Source organism: Enoplosus armatus, chromosome 20 (genome assembly GCF_043641665.1).
Source record: "Enoplosus armatus isolate fEnoArm2 chromosome 20, fEnoArm2.hap1, whole genome shotgun sequence".
Lineage (NCBI taxonomy): Eukaryota > Metazoa > Chordata > Actinopteri > Centrarchiformes > Enoplosidae > Enoplosus > Enoplosus armatus.
In genome coordinates, this window is record NC_092199.1 from 5,402,860 (window position 1) to 5,415,146 (window position 12,287).

Genomic DNA, 12,287 nt, shown 5'->3' on the forward strand with positions numbered 1-12,287 from the left:
ATTTTTCTCAAGTAATACTGAATATTTTAAGCCTCTTAGCCTCTTACAATTTATCAAATAAAACATCCTAAAACTTGCAAAATCATTCTTCCACTGAACTGTTCACTTCTCTGCTCATGCTCATGTAGCAGGCCTTTATTTAAGTGTTCATGAGTGTTCACTGCTTGAAAGTGGAGGTATATGCATAAGTAAAAACTCTTGTTTGTTCATTAGCCAATTAATATGTTGCACTTTCAGGTACCTGAGGAGAGAACAAAATCATGATTTTCTTTGCAACTGCCCAGAATAAACAATATCATTAGGTACGTTATGAGAAAACCTGTTGGACCACATGTTCAGCTGATGCTTAAGTCTGTTGAAGTATCACATACCTCCTGGGACATACAGTATATGTACAGTAGGGAACGTTCAGTCATTTAACTACTTATCGGGGATATGATGGAGTCCCCGGGGGGTGGAGAGGAAATGAGCAGAGAGGATCTAGTTGATGGGATGAGCATCATCACCAGAGAATTATCAACATGTCTGCCTTGAACCTTGTTTTTTTCACCTACGAAACTGATTTGATTGCATTAATTAGAGAGCTTGAATTAGCGGGCTAGTATTAATGTAGTAGACGGCCTTCCTCTCATCAACATACTGCAGGCACTGCGCTCTGACAGCTGCATGAAACATCAGGATTCTCTAGAGCCTCATTTATGCAGACTTGAGATCAGTCCAAGAAATCCCAGTGTGGAAACTTATTCTGCGGCAATGATTTCATTTCCTGATACTGGTATTCTAAGTCATACTGGAAATTCCTAATTAATGCTTTATTTTAAACATTTCAAGCGCAAGAATGCTTCACTATGCTTAGTTCCAACTGGAAGCTATATTCAGAGGTGTAAGATCTTTCAATTAAGATATCAATTAATTAAAGTATTAGCAGCAAAATATACTTAAAGTACCAAAGGTAAAAGTACTCTTCCAGCCATAGCTGTTTTCAGCTAAAAAGGTTGGATACACCAACTTTACGCTACCTGCCGAGTACCAAACAGCAGACAAACAAAGCAACTAGCTGGCGAACATAGTGGATCACATAGCAGCTAAAGAGCTAAATATTTCCCTCGGGAGTTGGTAGAAGCCAAAAACACGACCCTGTATTAATGCTAATATCGCTCCCTAAATCAGAATCAGAATCAGAAATACTTTATTGATCCCCGGGGGGAAATTACACAATGTCCTATCTGCTAGATGTGAAAATAAACAACTAATGCTAATAATTCTGCCTTAGAAGATGATAATATGTCAGCGTTGTCTTTAAAGCTTGTTTCCGCAGCCCCCTAGTGGCCAAAAAATCAAGTAAAGTATTAAGAGAGGGACGAAAGCATTGTTGGTTTTCATTGGACGAAAAGAAATTCAACACTTTAACACTCCTAACGCCTGATATTGACTTTTTTTCTCCTAGAAATAATGAAATGAAAACTAAATGACAATTCTGTCTGATTATCAGGTAACATCTTCTCATTGGTGAGTTCAGCATTCTTCCATTAACAAACTTCAAGAGTAATAGATGCATGAAATAGGAACAGGCCTCAATACATGTGAGTACTCAAGGAAAAAAACTCCTGACGTCAATCACACTTTGGATTAATGAGACTCCATCACCCTTTCCTGAAGCCATCATTAAAACAGTTAGATTAACAGTTATGTATATATGCCTGAACCAGCAGCAGCCACTCTGTCAATCAGCTCAACTGCTCCACCCTCCTCTTCCTCTTTTCATCCTTCCGTCTCTCCTCCTCATGGATGAATTGTGGAAGACAAGTTTATTTGTGAGTGTTGAACATGCAGCTCTCATGAGTCCGTGCTCATGTATGTCCCAACACACACACTCACACACACACACACACACACACACACACACACAGCTAATAAACATACAAATTAAACTCACAATATGAATAAATGAGCGTGTCATGCTTAACCCCTGAGCTTATTATGAAACATATCACATAACGTCTGACACATAAATTTATCATAATTATGGTTTTAACCGCTAACACTGAAACCCCATCTCTCTGTGGGTTCCTGCTCTCACACGTAAAGATTTGACAGCTTTACAGGAAATCGTTGCAGGCCGGACGTCTCAGCCGAGATGAGTGACGTTGACGGGACGGGGGCCGTTTCTAGATCGGCTTGGCCCCCTACCAATCAAACGTAAAGCAATCAAACTCTCAGTGACACCCAATCTGCTGCCACACCTGCTTAAATCAGACGCTGAAACACTTATTAAAATATACATAAAACGGTGCGAGAATGCATCCATTCACATAATCACACACATATTCCTGATTGTCTGTGTCAGTAGTTCCAACCCTTTTCACTATAACACAAATCAAAAAACTCCTTATCTCAAATGTAGTGTGGTACATGCAGCAGCTACATGATATATGTAAAGAGAGGAGCCTGGTTAGGTAAAGTATCTAATAAGTCACAATAATATATATAATTTCCTATAAGAGAAATATGTTTTTTACTTTGATTGTCCCGTTCATCATCTTGTGACCCCTCAGGTTTATCTTGTGAGCCCTTGGAGGAGGGGGTTGGGTGAGACCCCATGTTGGGTCTATGTTACTGTGAACTGTGCAGCTAAAAGAAGCTGTGGTTCATGCCGCTGCAACATGATATATGTAAAGTGGAGCAGAAAGCCTCTGTCACTAATGGAGAAAAATGAGAGCTGCTGCATACAGCTTATGGGACAAATCAATGAGCATTACCAGATAACTGATACGACAGTAAAACACTGCAACTGTAACATCCATAATCCATAAGTAAATGAGTCACACTGAGTAAGTGTACACGCAGGTATGGAAGGATTGTGCACACACACACACACACACACACTCCAAACAAGCAGCTAACCGCCAAACCTCAGAGTGGAAAATGCTAATATGTCCTCTTACAGTAGTTCCTGTTATAGTAACAACTGGCTGTTCTGTTTCTGTCAGCAGCAGATGGGAGCTTTCTCTCGAGGAAACTCTTCACTTATGAAAACTGAAAGTATGACTGCACTCATGCTGTGTGTCTATCCTCATACTCCCCCTGAGCTTCTTATTCTAGTATCTATCTATTCTGTCTATTGCTCCATATCTGTCGCCCTAACTTATATATAAAGTATGAATTCCTGACAGTGGATCAGATTAAGTGACAGAATAAGAGTGTGAAGGAATGTGTGTGTGTATATATGAGTGTGACAGACTTACCTGTGCTTTCTGCCGTCATCCAACTCGAACTCCTGCTGCTCCATCGTTCCCAGGCTGCTATCCTCCAAATGCCTTTCTCTCTATTTCTGTTTCTTTCCTTTTCACCCGGTTTTCACCTGCCTCTCTCCCCTCTCAGCACCTGTAGGAGTACGCATTTAGACCTAAGTCTCTGTGAGTGTTTGGCAGCTTTTGGATGTCTGCACACTCCCCTGGAGGACTTCACAACGTGACAGCAAGCATATGTGATCTCCCTGTTTCTCCCCCCCAAAAAATCTCTCTTTCTAACTGCTCACTTTCTTCGCCCTGCTCTCACTGTCTCTTTTTCTGTGCGTGTCACAGTGAATGCATTTACATGTGGTCATGAAGGTGAAGACAGGAACATCAAAAAGGAAAGAGGAGAGGGGAGGAAAGTGAGGGAGAAGGAGGGTGACAGAAGACGAGAGGTGCGGGAGCCCCGAGACGAGCAGCCAGCCAGTGTATATGTGTGTGTGTTTGTGTGCATATGTGCATAAACCCACTGTGTTTAGCTCTCTGTCTGTATCCCTCAGACTCCCTGCTGGTCGGATGAGGAGAGGAGCGAAAGGGGAGGGAGGAAGAGTGATAAAATGCCTCTTCAGCGGAGGAGCACAAACGCCGGTAACACTTCAGCAGCGGTGGCGGTGACGCTTCCCCACCGTCTCCTCCTTTCTCCCCCTCTCCACCTCCTCTGTCTCCTTTTCCCTCTCCCTGCTCGGGGGTAAGAGACACAACAGATCCATGGGAAGTTAGAAAATCTCACAAACAGGTAAGGAAGGGTCCTGTGCACGCCTCTGCATCTTTGGAGCAAAAGTTTTTCCCTCCTCCGGTCCAGTTATCAGCCCCTATGGTGATGGTACTCTGCAGCAAGGGATCCCCCCCCCCACCGGTGATGATGTGCCGTCTCAGGTCCTGTGAGATCAAAAAGGATGAGGGGAGAATAAGATTTGGGTTTTTGGCCCCCCTCGCCCTCTTTCCCATATGGATGCGAGGTGATCCAGATGTTGGTTGATGGTGGGAGCGTCGGGAACACGGAGAGAACAGCGGGACAGATGGCAGGTCTGCAGGGTCGGGCCGGCTGTGCACTAGCAGGTCCTCATCCTGTTGCACTGCTGATCTGCTTTTTTTTTTTTCTCCACCAGACTTTCTCTCTCTCCCTCACCGTTGCGCTGACGCTCATCTGCCGGTGCTGTCACACCAGTAATCCTGCTTTCCATTTCCTCTTTAACTCCATCTTTTCTTTATCTCTTTCTATCTCCTCTCACTCCATCACAGGAGGGGCTGCATGTGAGTCCTGATAATAATGGTGTGAGGATTTAGCCTGCCTCCCTTCCTCTCCTCCCTCTCGCTCACTTCAGCGCAACCCCTCCTCCTCTCCCAGCCCACTTTTGCTCCCGTTTTCTCGGTATTATTCACCTTCATCCTGTCACGTATCCTGCCTTCATTTCCTTAAATCACCTCACTGTATTGCTCTGCTGTTTCATTCCCTATCTCTGCCTTTTTTTCTCTCTCCTTCTCTCTTCCAGAATAAATCCCATTAACAGTATTGTTTTTCCAGTCAGGACCCCCCCAGGCTCTGTCCATTGTTTATCAGTGTGAATACATTTTTACAAAGTCAATAAGCCAACAAACATCACATTTACTTTGGGCTGTTGACAGAAAACACACAAGCCAGTAGCCTAACTAAGAGACACAGCAAATATTGCAATGAACTTGGGAGTGCTGAAACAATTAGTTCATTAAAGGGGAATTCCTCCAATTTAACACATAAAGTGCAGCATAAGAAGAAGTACTATTATCAGTGTGTGAACACAGTTGTAAATGTTTTCTGTGGCTCTGGAGGAGGTGTTAGACCTCTCATGTTGTCAAGGTTATCTCAGCTTTTTAACAGAAGTTACAAACTGGAGACACTGAATTTGATTGATGATGATCGGTTGTACAGATATTAGCTATGGCTAGCTAGCAACATATGTGTGTGTGTTGCAGCTCACCAGGAAGTCCAGTTCTTTCTATTATTTACCTCCTTTTTTGCTCTGGTGTCCATTGTACATTGAAGAAGTAGATTCAGAGAGTTTTCTTTGCTTCAGTTAGCGCCGCCTAGCGATGTGCTGGTTTACATCTTCCCATGTACTTTTGTATGCAGTCATGTCACTTCTAAAATCTGCTTCATGTTCTGTGTCTGAATCGATTTGCATTATGGGAAATGTAGGATTTTCCCCCAACTTTGTGAAGCTGTAATAATAAATCGCAGAAGAAACTCTATTATCTATATTAACTGAAAGAAAATGAATCAGCAACAATTTTGATCAATTAATGTTTAATGTATTTTTCAAGCACGCATTCCAAACATTCATAAATGTGAGAATCTGCTGTTTTCTTTCTGTTGTATATTCTGTATATTCTGTAATATATAATCTTTGGGTTTGACAATACGTACGTTACATTTTTTTAATGCCGCAAATAAGTAAAACACAAGCAAATTCACCAATTTGACCAAACATAAGTGACATTAAAAAAAATGTGCTGCAAATAGAGAAGAATACATTTCTGGAAGATGTGCCATTTTCAGCCAAGTGGAGTTGGAAAATGAGTGAAAGATTACAGCGCATCGTGAGATGAGGTCGAAAGCTATAAATGGACGTGTGAGTTGAGATTACTATTATTATCTGATTGTATGACTGTGGTATTTATGGAGATATTGGACATATGTATTGTAAGTCTAGCATTAACATTGAACTAATTATTACCCCCTGAAACAGCGCGCATTTGCTTATGTTTTATTTATTAACAGCATTTTTTTTTTAAATGGAGTGAATCGATAAAGAAAACAATCTTTGGTTGCAGTCAAGCCCACAAACACCACGTTTACCTCGGATTATCGACAGGGTAAACACACAAGCCAGTAAAACCAAAGAGGGCAAATATGACGATGAACTTGGAAGTGCTACACCCATACAAATGTGCCTCACGCTGTCCTTCTCATTCACCGATCAAAGTGCTCATTGAGAAGGCAATCATCTGCCTGCGAGGAAACTGAAAAGCAGGAGAGAGAGAAAAGCAAATCGTAATTCTCACTCCTTTAGTTCTGCAGAAAGAAAACACATGGTTTTTTAAGTAATGTTGACTGGAATCGTGTTGACATGCATGAGTGTGAGAGAGGAGGAAGTAGAGAGAAATGCTGACTGTAAGAGAGAGAGAGTGAGAGAGAGAGAGAGAAATGTCTGATTGCCTCTCACTTCTTTTCCTCTCTTCATGGCTTACTTGTGACAGTAATTTTGCAGAGGAGAGACAAACAATTTTGCTTTGCTCTCCTCCCCTCTTTCACTCACGTTGTCGGACAGGCGTTTCATAGTTTTAGAGAGCGCTGTCTTTTGCAGGTTACCATCACTCCTAATAAAAGCTGTTTTCTTCTTTTTTTTCCTCACTATGCAGCTTGGTCAGGTGACAGGCCTTTTAACACAGCGCTATAAATACAGACGAGTGTTAAAATAGAGTGTTTGAGATGTGAGAAGTGTGACTGAGGCGTCTATATCTGTATAGCATGCGTGTAGTGGATACAGTGATACCTCTGATTAATGGAAACAGACAATAGCGGACAGATGTTTCAAAGGCTCTCTCTCAGCAGCTGGACAGTGTGTAAACCAGCCAGTGGGGAACATATGTTCTCCGGCCAGCAGCCCGATCAGATCCACAGATTAACTCAGATTGATTCAGCGAGAAACAAAATTATGTTTACTGGGAAAAGCTCGCTGGCTGACAGGCAAATAATTAATTCTACAATTTTGAGTGTTGTCAAGGAGGATTTATGCTATACATGTCTTGTGAGATGTGGATTTGTTGAGAGGCAATACTGTGTTCTGATGCAGTGTTGATTCAGATTGTCAACAAATGCACTGAATGTTCAACTCCTGCCGGGAGCATCTGCAGCTCTTAGCATAACACATACATTGTACAGTATTAATATCTGAGGTTGTCATGTGTAGTAAAGAGACAATTAGAAACAGAAAATGTTGATGATAATTCAATCACTTTTTTCTCTGTTTTATATGATTGCAAATTTAATTTATTTGGGTTTGGGACTGTTGGCTGGACTAAAAGAAACAATTTGAAGAGGTCAAAACAACATATGTGTTTAGACCTCTAGCAGCAGTAGGAATAATGACTGTTGTGAGCAGACAAAGTGCCCGCTGTTCACTTGCCGTTTCCCAACCTTGTTGTTGTGCCTAAGGTTGTTGTGCCTAAACCTAACCAAACCTTAATCATAGCGACGTCGGATCAGAAGAAGGTTTTACTTTTGGAGCAGTGATTTGTAACGGGTTTGGAAGCCACTGACAAATTATGTTGTCCAGCCGATTGAACAGTCAGATCAGAAAACTCTTAATCTGGAGGACATTTCATAGTGAAAGGCACGGTATGTCATTTCTACCACTGGGTGGTCTCTCATTCAAAACAATAACAAAAGAGGTAGTGTGATGATGTCGTGAGTGGAATCATGGGAGTTGTTGTCTTTATTGTTAAACAGTCACCATTGCCATAAACCATCAACAGATTATTCCATTATGAAAGTAATGTAGTTGCAGCCCTAATCATGTGTAAAACACCTGGCACAGGATTCAGAACCATGGACAGCGCTTCACGTTGTGGCCTCTCAAAAGGCCTTAGGCAAGACAGCGTTCCTCAAGGACTTGCCATGTTTGGTGAATCATCCCCCTGGTTGACAATGCTGTTATTGTGCCGGAGGTCAGGCTGTTTTTAGGGTTAGCTGTGCAACTTGTTTTTCAATGGCTCTCCTTGAAATAGCAGAATGTACATTTAGTTAATAGAGCCAAGCCTGTGAGCCAGTTCAGGCAGCTCAGGTGTTGCTGCTACAATCAGAGGTGACGTACTCCACTCTCTTCAACACATATCCAATGCACACTTTAACACATAAGGGTCTATTTGGAGTGACACATTTTGGGAAATTTTCTTTTTTCACTTTCTGGTGAAAAGTTTGATGAGAAGATACCTCATGTTTGTACGGTAAGTGTGAAGCTACAACCAGCAGTTAGCCAGTTAGCTTAGCTTAGCATAAAGACAGGAAACAGCTAGCCTGGCTCTGTCCAAAAGTAACAAGATTAAATAAACAAGATATAACGTGTTAATTAGTGAGATTTGGAGGTGCTGGAAGGCTGATTGTGTTGCTGGAGTCAAGCTAGCTGTTTACCCTTGTTTCCAGTCTTTATGCTAAGATAAGCTAACAGTACAGATGTGAGAGTGGCATCAATCTTCTTCATCTAACTCTCTGCCAGTAAGCAAATAAGCGTATTTCCCAAAAGTATTCCTTTAAGCCGCGAAACAAGGCTATTTCCCAAAAGTATTCTTTTAAGCCGCTCAAATACCAACAAGTCCTCCAAACTAAGCCACAAAATATGTTGTTTATTGTTGCATTTCTGATCAGCAGGACATTGTTTTTTAATGCCTTCAAAAAACCTTTCAAATAACCAATAAAAATGATTCATATGAGCCTTTTCTGCCAGGCCTATGGTCAAGTTTTGGTTAAGTTTAGACACAAAAATTACTTAAGGTGAGGCAACGATTGTGATTTAGTTTTTTAAAAAAAAGAATTAGTTATGGTTACGGAAAGATTGTGGTCCTGGTTAAAAGAAACCAACAACTGGAGGAAACAGGATGTAAGCAGTAGTCTCCTCTATGAACACCTTGTTGGGTTTGTTGACCCATGTCCCCACCCCGACCTTCTGCATCTCTAAAACAACTCCACTCCAGAAAGTCACAATTCTCAAGTCACTAGAGGTTTTTTTTCAGGTAAACATAAACATAAACAGGCATTTGAACAAACAACTGATGCTGCTCTGTTCTCATTCTGCTCTGCCAGCGCTGCCACTGCTTCATTGCTCTCTGGAAGTATCTCTGGCGCTTAGCTTTTAATCAGCCCCACCTCCACCCAGCATCCACCTGAACCCTCTGACTGTAGTCTTCTGGGGGAATCTGTCTGCTATCATCACTCCCCAATCTCTCTCTGTGTAGGCTTACATCCATGCTGCAGGGAGTGATGAGGTCAGAGCCAAGACGCCCAACATTAACTATACTGCTGTGTTGTATTCTCATATCAATAATCTCTTCTGACTGATCAGTGTATAAACAGACAGAAATAACCTCAATGTCAAGCGTGGGAGCTAACGGACCAGAGTTTTTCACAATAAAACATTGCAACTATACAACCAGTGAGGTGGTTTTGTGGGTAATCACTGAAATAAAGAGCTAAAACAAACAAAAGAGGACACAAGCAAAAACAGAACAAAACATGAACCCTAAAACATGAGGAATAAATGGTCCTTTAAATGAAAAATATACTTTTTAAAGAATTTTAAAGAAGACACTGACTTTATTATAATACTATAATACCCTGACTGCTGGTCCCTCTGTGGCCTTAAACAGCAGAAGCTCTAAAACTGACAGGTAAATGATACAGATAATGTGATCCATCTGTGAGTTAGATAAACGCCTTGCAGGGGTGAAGTGACCTTCATAGTATGGAGTTAGAAGATAAAAGCCTAGATAATCTTCTGAAACTCCTAAATGTTCTCCAGCTAAAAGAAGACTGAACAACCTTCTCGACCTGACTAATAAAAGACAGCTCCGAGCCAAGACTGACACGACTCTTAACCATCGAGGCTGTTGTGAATGTTGTTAGTGATAATGGTGTTAAAAGTGACAAACTAAACAATCATTGATTTAATGTCACAGAGCTGGAGGAAGTTCTGAGACATCAAACCATTGTATATATCTGAGAAACAACAAGCCACAGTGTGAGCGAGGTCTACAGCATCGCCGTGTTTCAGTTAGACACAAAACTGTATCATCTGCATAGCAGCTATTTTATGCTTATAAATGGTCATGCTTACAAATTATGTGCCCTAAAGTAAGAATGAGTGAAGAGAGCCAGAGATGAGCCAGCATTTCCAAAACTCACAACTCTTTATTACAAGAATATTTCCACTTGAAGTCAGAGTCTGTGTTGCAGCTGATTAGGATTGTAAAGTCAGCTGTGTCGAAATGAGAGCTACAGTCTAGTAGCATTGAAATCGAATGTTCACCTGTGTCAGCAGCAAGCAGAAGATGATTTGACACCTTAATGAGAGCTGTTTCAGTCGCGTCCAGAGCTGTCTGAGTGGAATTTATTTTTATTCAGAAAAATAAATTAGTTCAGTTATAAATCCAAGCGCACCACGCAGCGTCTCTGCTGCCGGGCTGCTGACAGCGCTGTCAGCCGAAGAGTCGGACACACTAGAAGGCAGTGGAGGAGGTTGTCCAAGCATCTGGTTCAAAAGTAACTTTGCTAACAAGTTACCAAGTTTACAAGAAGAATTTGCCCGAGCAACACGATGATGTGGCGTTCATGACTTAATAAGTGGACGTTTTCTGACATCTCAGAGTTAACAAATTGTGACATACGCTGACAATTTTAAAAGTGTTTTCCGGGAAAAATATCTGGCTCTTTAGCAGCTAGATGCTTCACTATGTTCACCAGCTAAAAGCTAACTTTGTCTGATTGTAGCAGCTGGTGCAACAATTTTCCTTTTACTTATATTAATATCCAGTCGGAAATACAACATTACAAGTTCCATTTGAAGGCAGCATTCAGCTAAAACTAATTCTCATTTGATTCAGAATAAGACATATAGTATACGTCTAACACAAAAATGTCAAACCTGCAATAAAAGCAGAAACATGTCCAGCATATATACAATTCCAGTACTCTATTATAAAGTTAATTGTACCACAGCATTATCAGATCTTTCTAGTTTATCTAGATCTTAAAGGCAGGTGATGTGACTGGCTGTCTGGGATACAATCATACATGGATCTGTGTGTGTTTGTGTGTGTTCGTAGCTGTGTACACTGGTGAGGACAGATATTTAAACAGGCAATCATCACTCAATGAGTAAACAGTTCTTGAGATTGGACTAACGTGTGTGTGACTGTGGAGGTGAATACTAAGAGAGCAGGACAGCAACTGAGACGGAAAAGACAAAGGCAGCAGACAGAAGGGAGAGTAAATAAACTCAATGAGCTCATATTAGAAGGCAGCCATCAGGGCTGAATGCAGATTTGTGATTAGCCCATATTTGTGGTATTTTTATCTCCCAATGCAACTCTTTGATCACAGCCATGTGTCAGAAATGGAAGAATCATCCTAAGGGACATTTTACCCCAAGTGTGGGTTAAAGTACCAACTCCTCAGGGCTTCACTGGCTGATCTCTTTGGCTGTTGGCCCACACTCTTTCCCAGCACTCGGTCAGTCTGTCTGTCTTCATCTCCATCCCTCCTCCTCCTCCTCCTTATAAAGACACACTTTGAAAGCAAAAAATAGCTCGAGAGCAGAAAGACATGAGAAGTGTCAGATCCATAAATAAATTGGGTCTTTGTGCACCTTGTTTGAGACTGGCTGACATTTTAAAGCCTGCCAGGTATTAATACCAATTCTCATGAGACAAAGATTGTATGCGTGGGCGTGCATAAATGTGTGTGTGTGTGCATATGTGTACAATGCATGTGCATGTCTGTGCATATTTCGGTGTGCATGGTTGTGTGTGTGTGTGTGTGTGTGTGTGTGTGACGGAGAGAGACAGTGGCTGGTTGGTTTGTTATTGTTGAGAAACTTTACCCTTAGGCATAGCTGACAGAGATTTCACAGTTTTTTAAATGTATCTGTCATCCTGACATGGTCCTGACCAAATTGGCTTGCCTCTCTCTCCCTCTCTCAAATTTCAAATTCAAATAAACTTAAAACACACATTGTTATATGTATTTCTTTTTAATGCATTTACTGTGTCATAACTACATGAAAAACATCTGTGGAAAGGACAATTGTTTACCTTTTTGTCTTTAATAAGTAATTGTTTTGCATTGTGACATGCCATGTTAAAATCAAATCACAACAAGAGGTGTGTTGCATTTCAGTGTTGTCCAGCAGAGAGCAGCACAGAGCTACCATTAATAAATGCAAAGCACTGACATTAGAATTC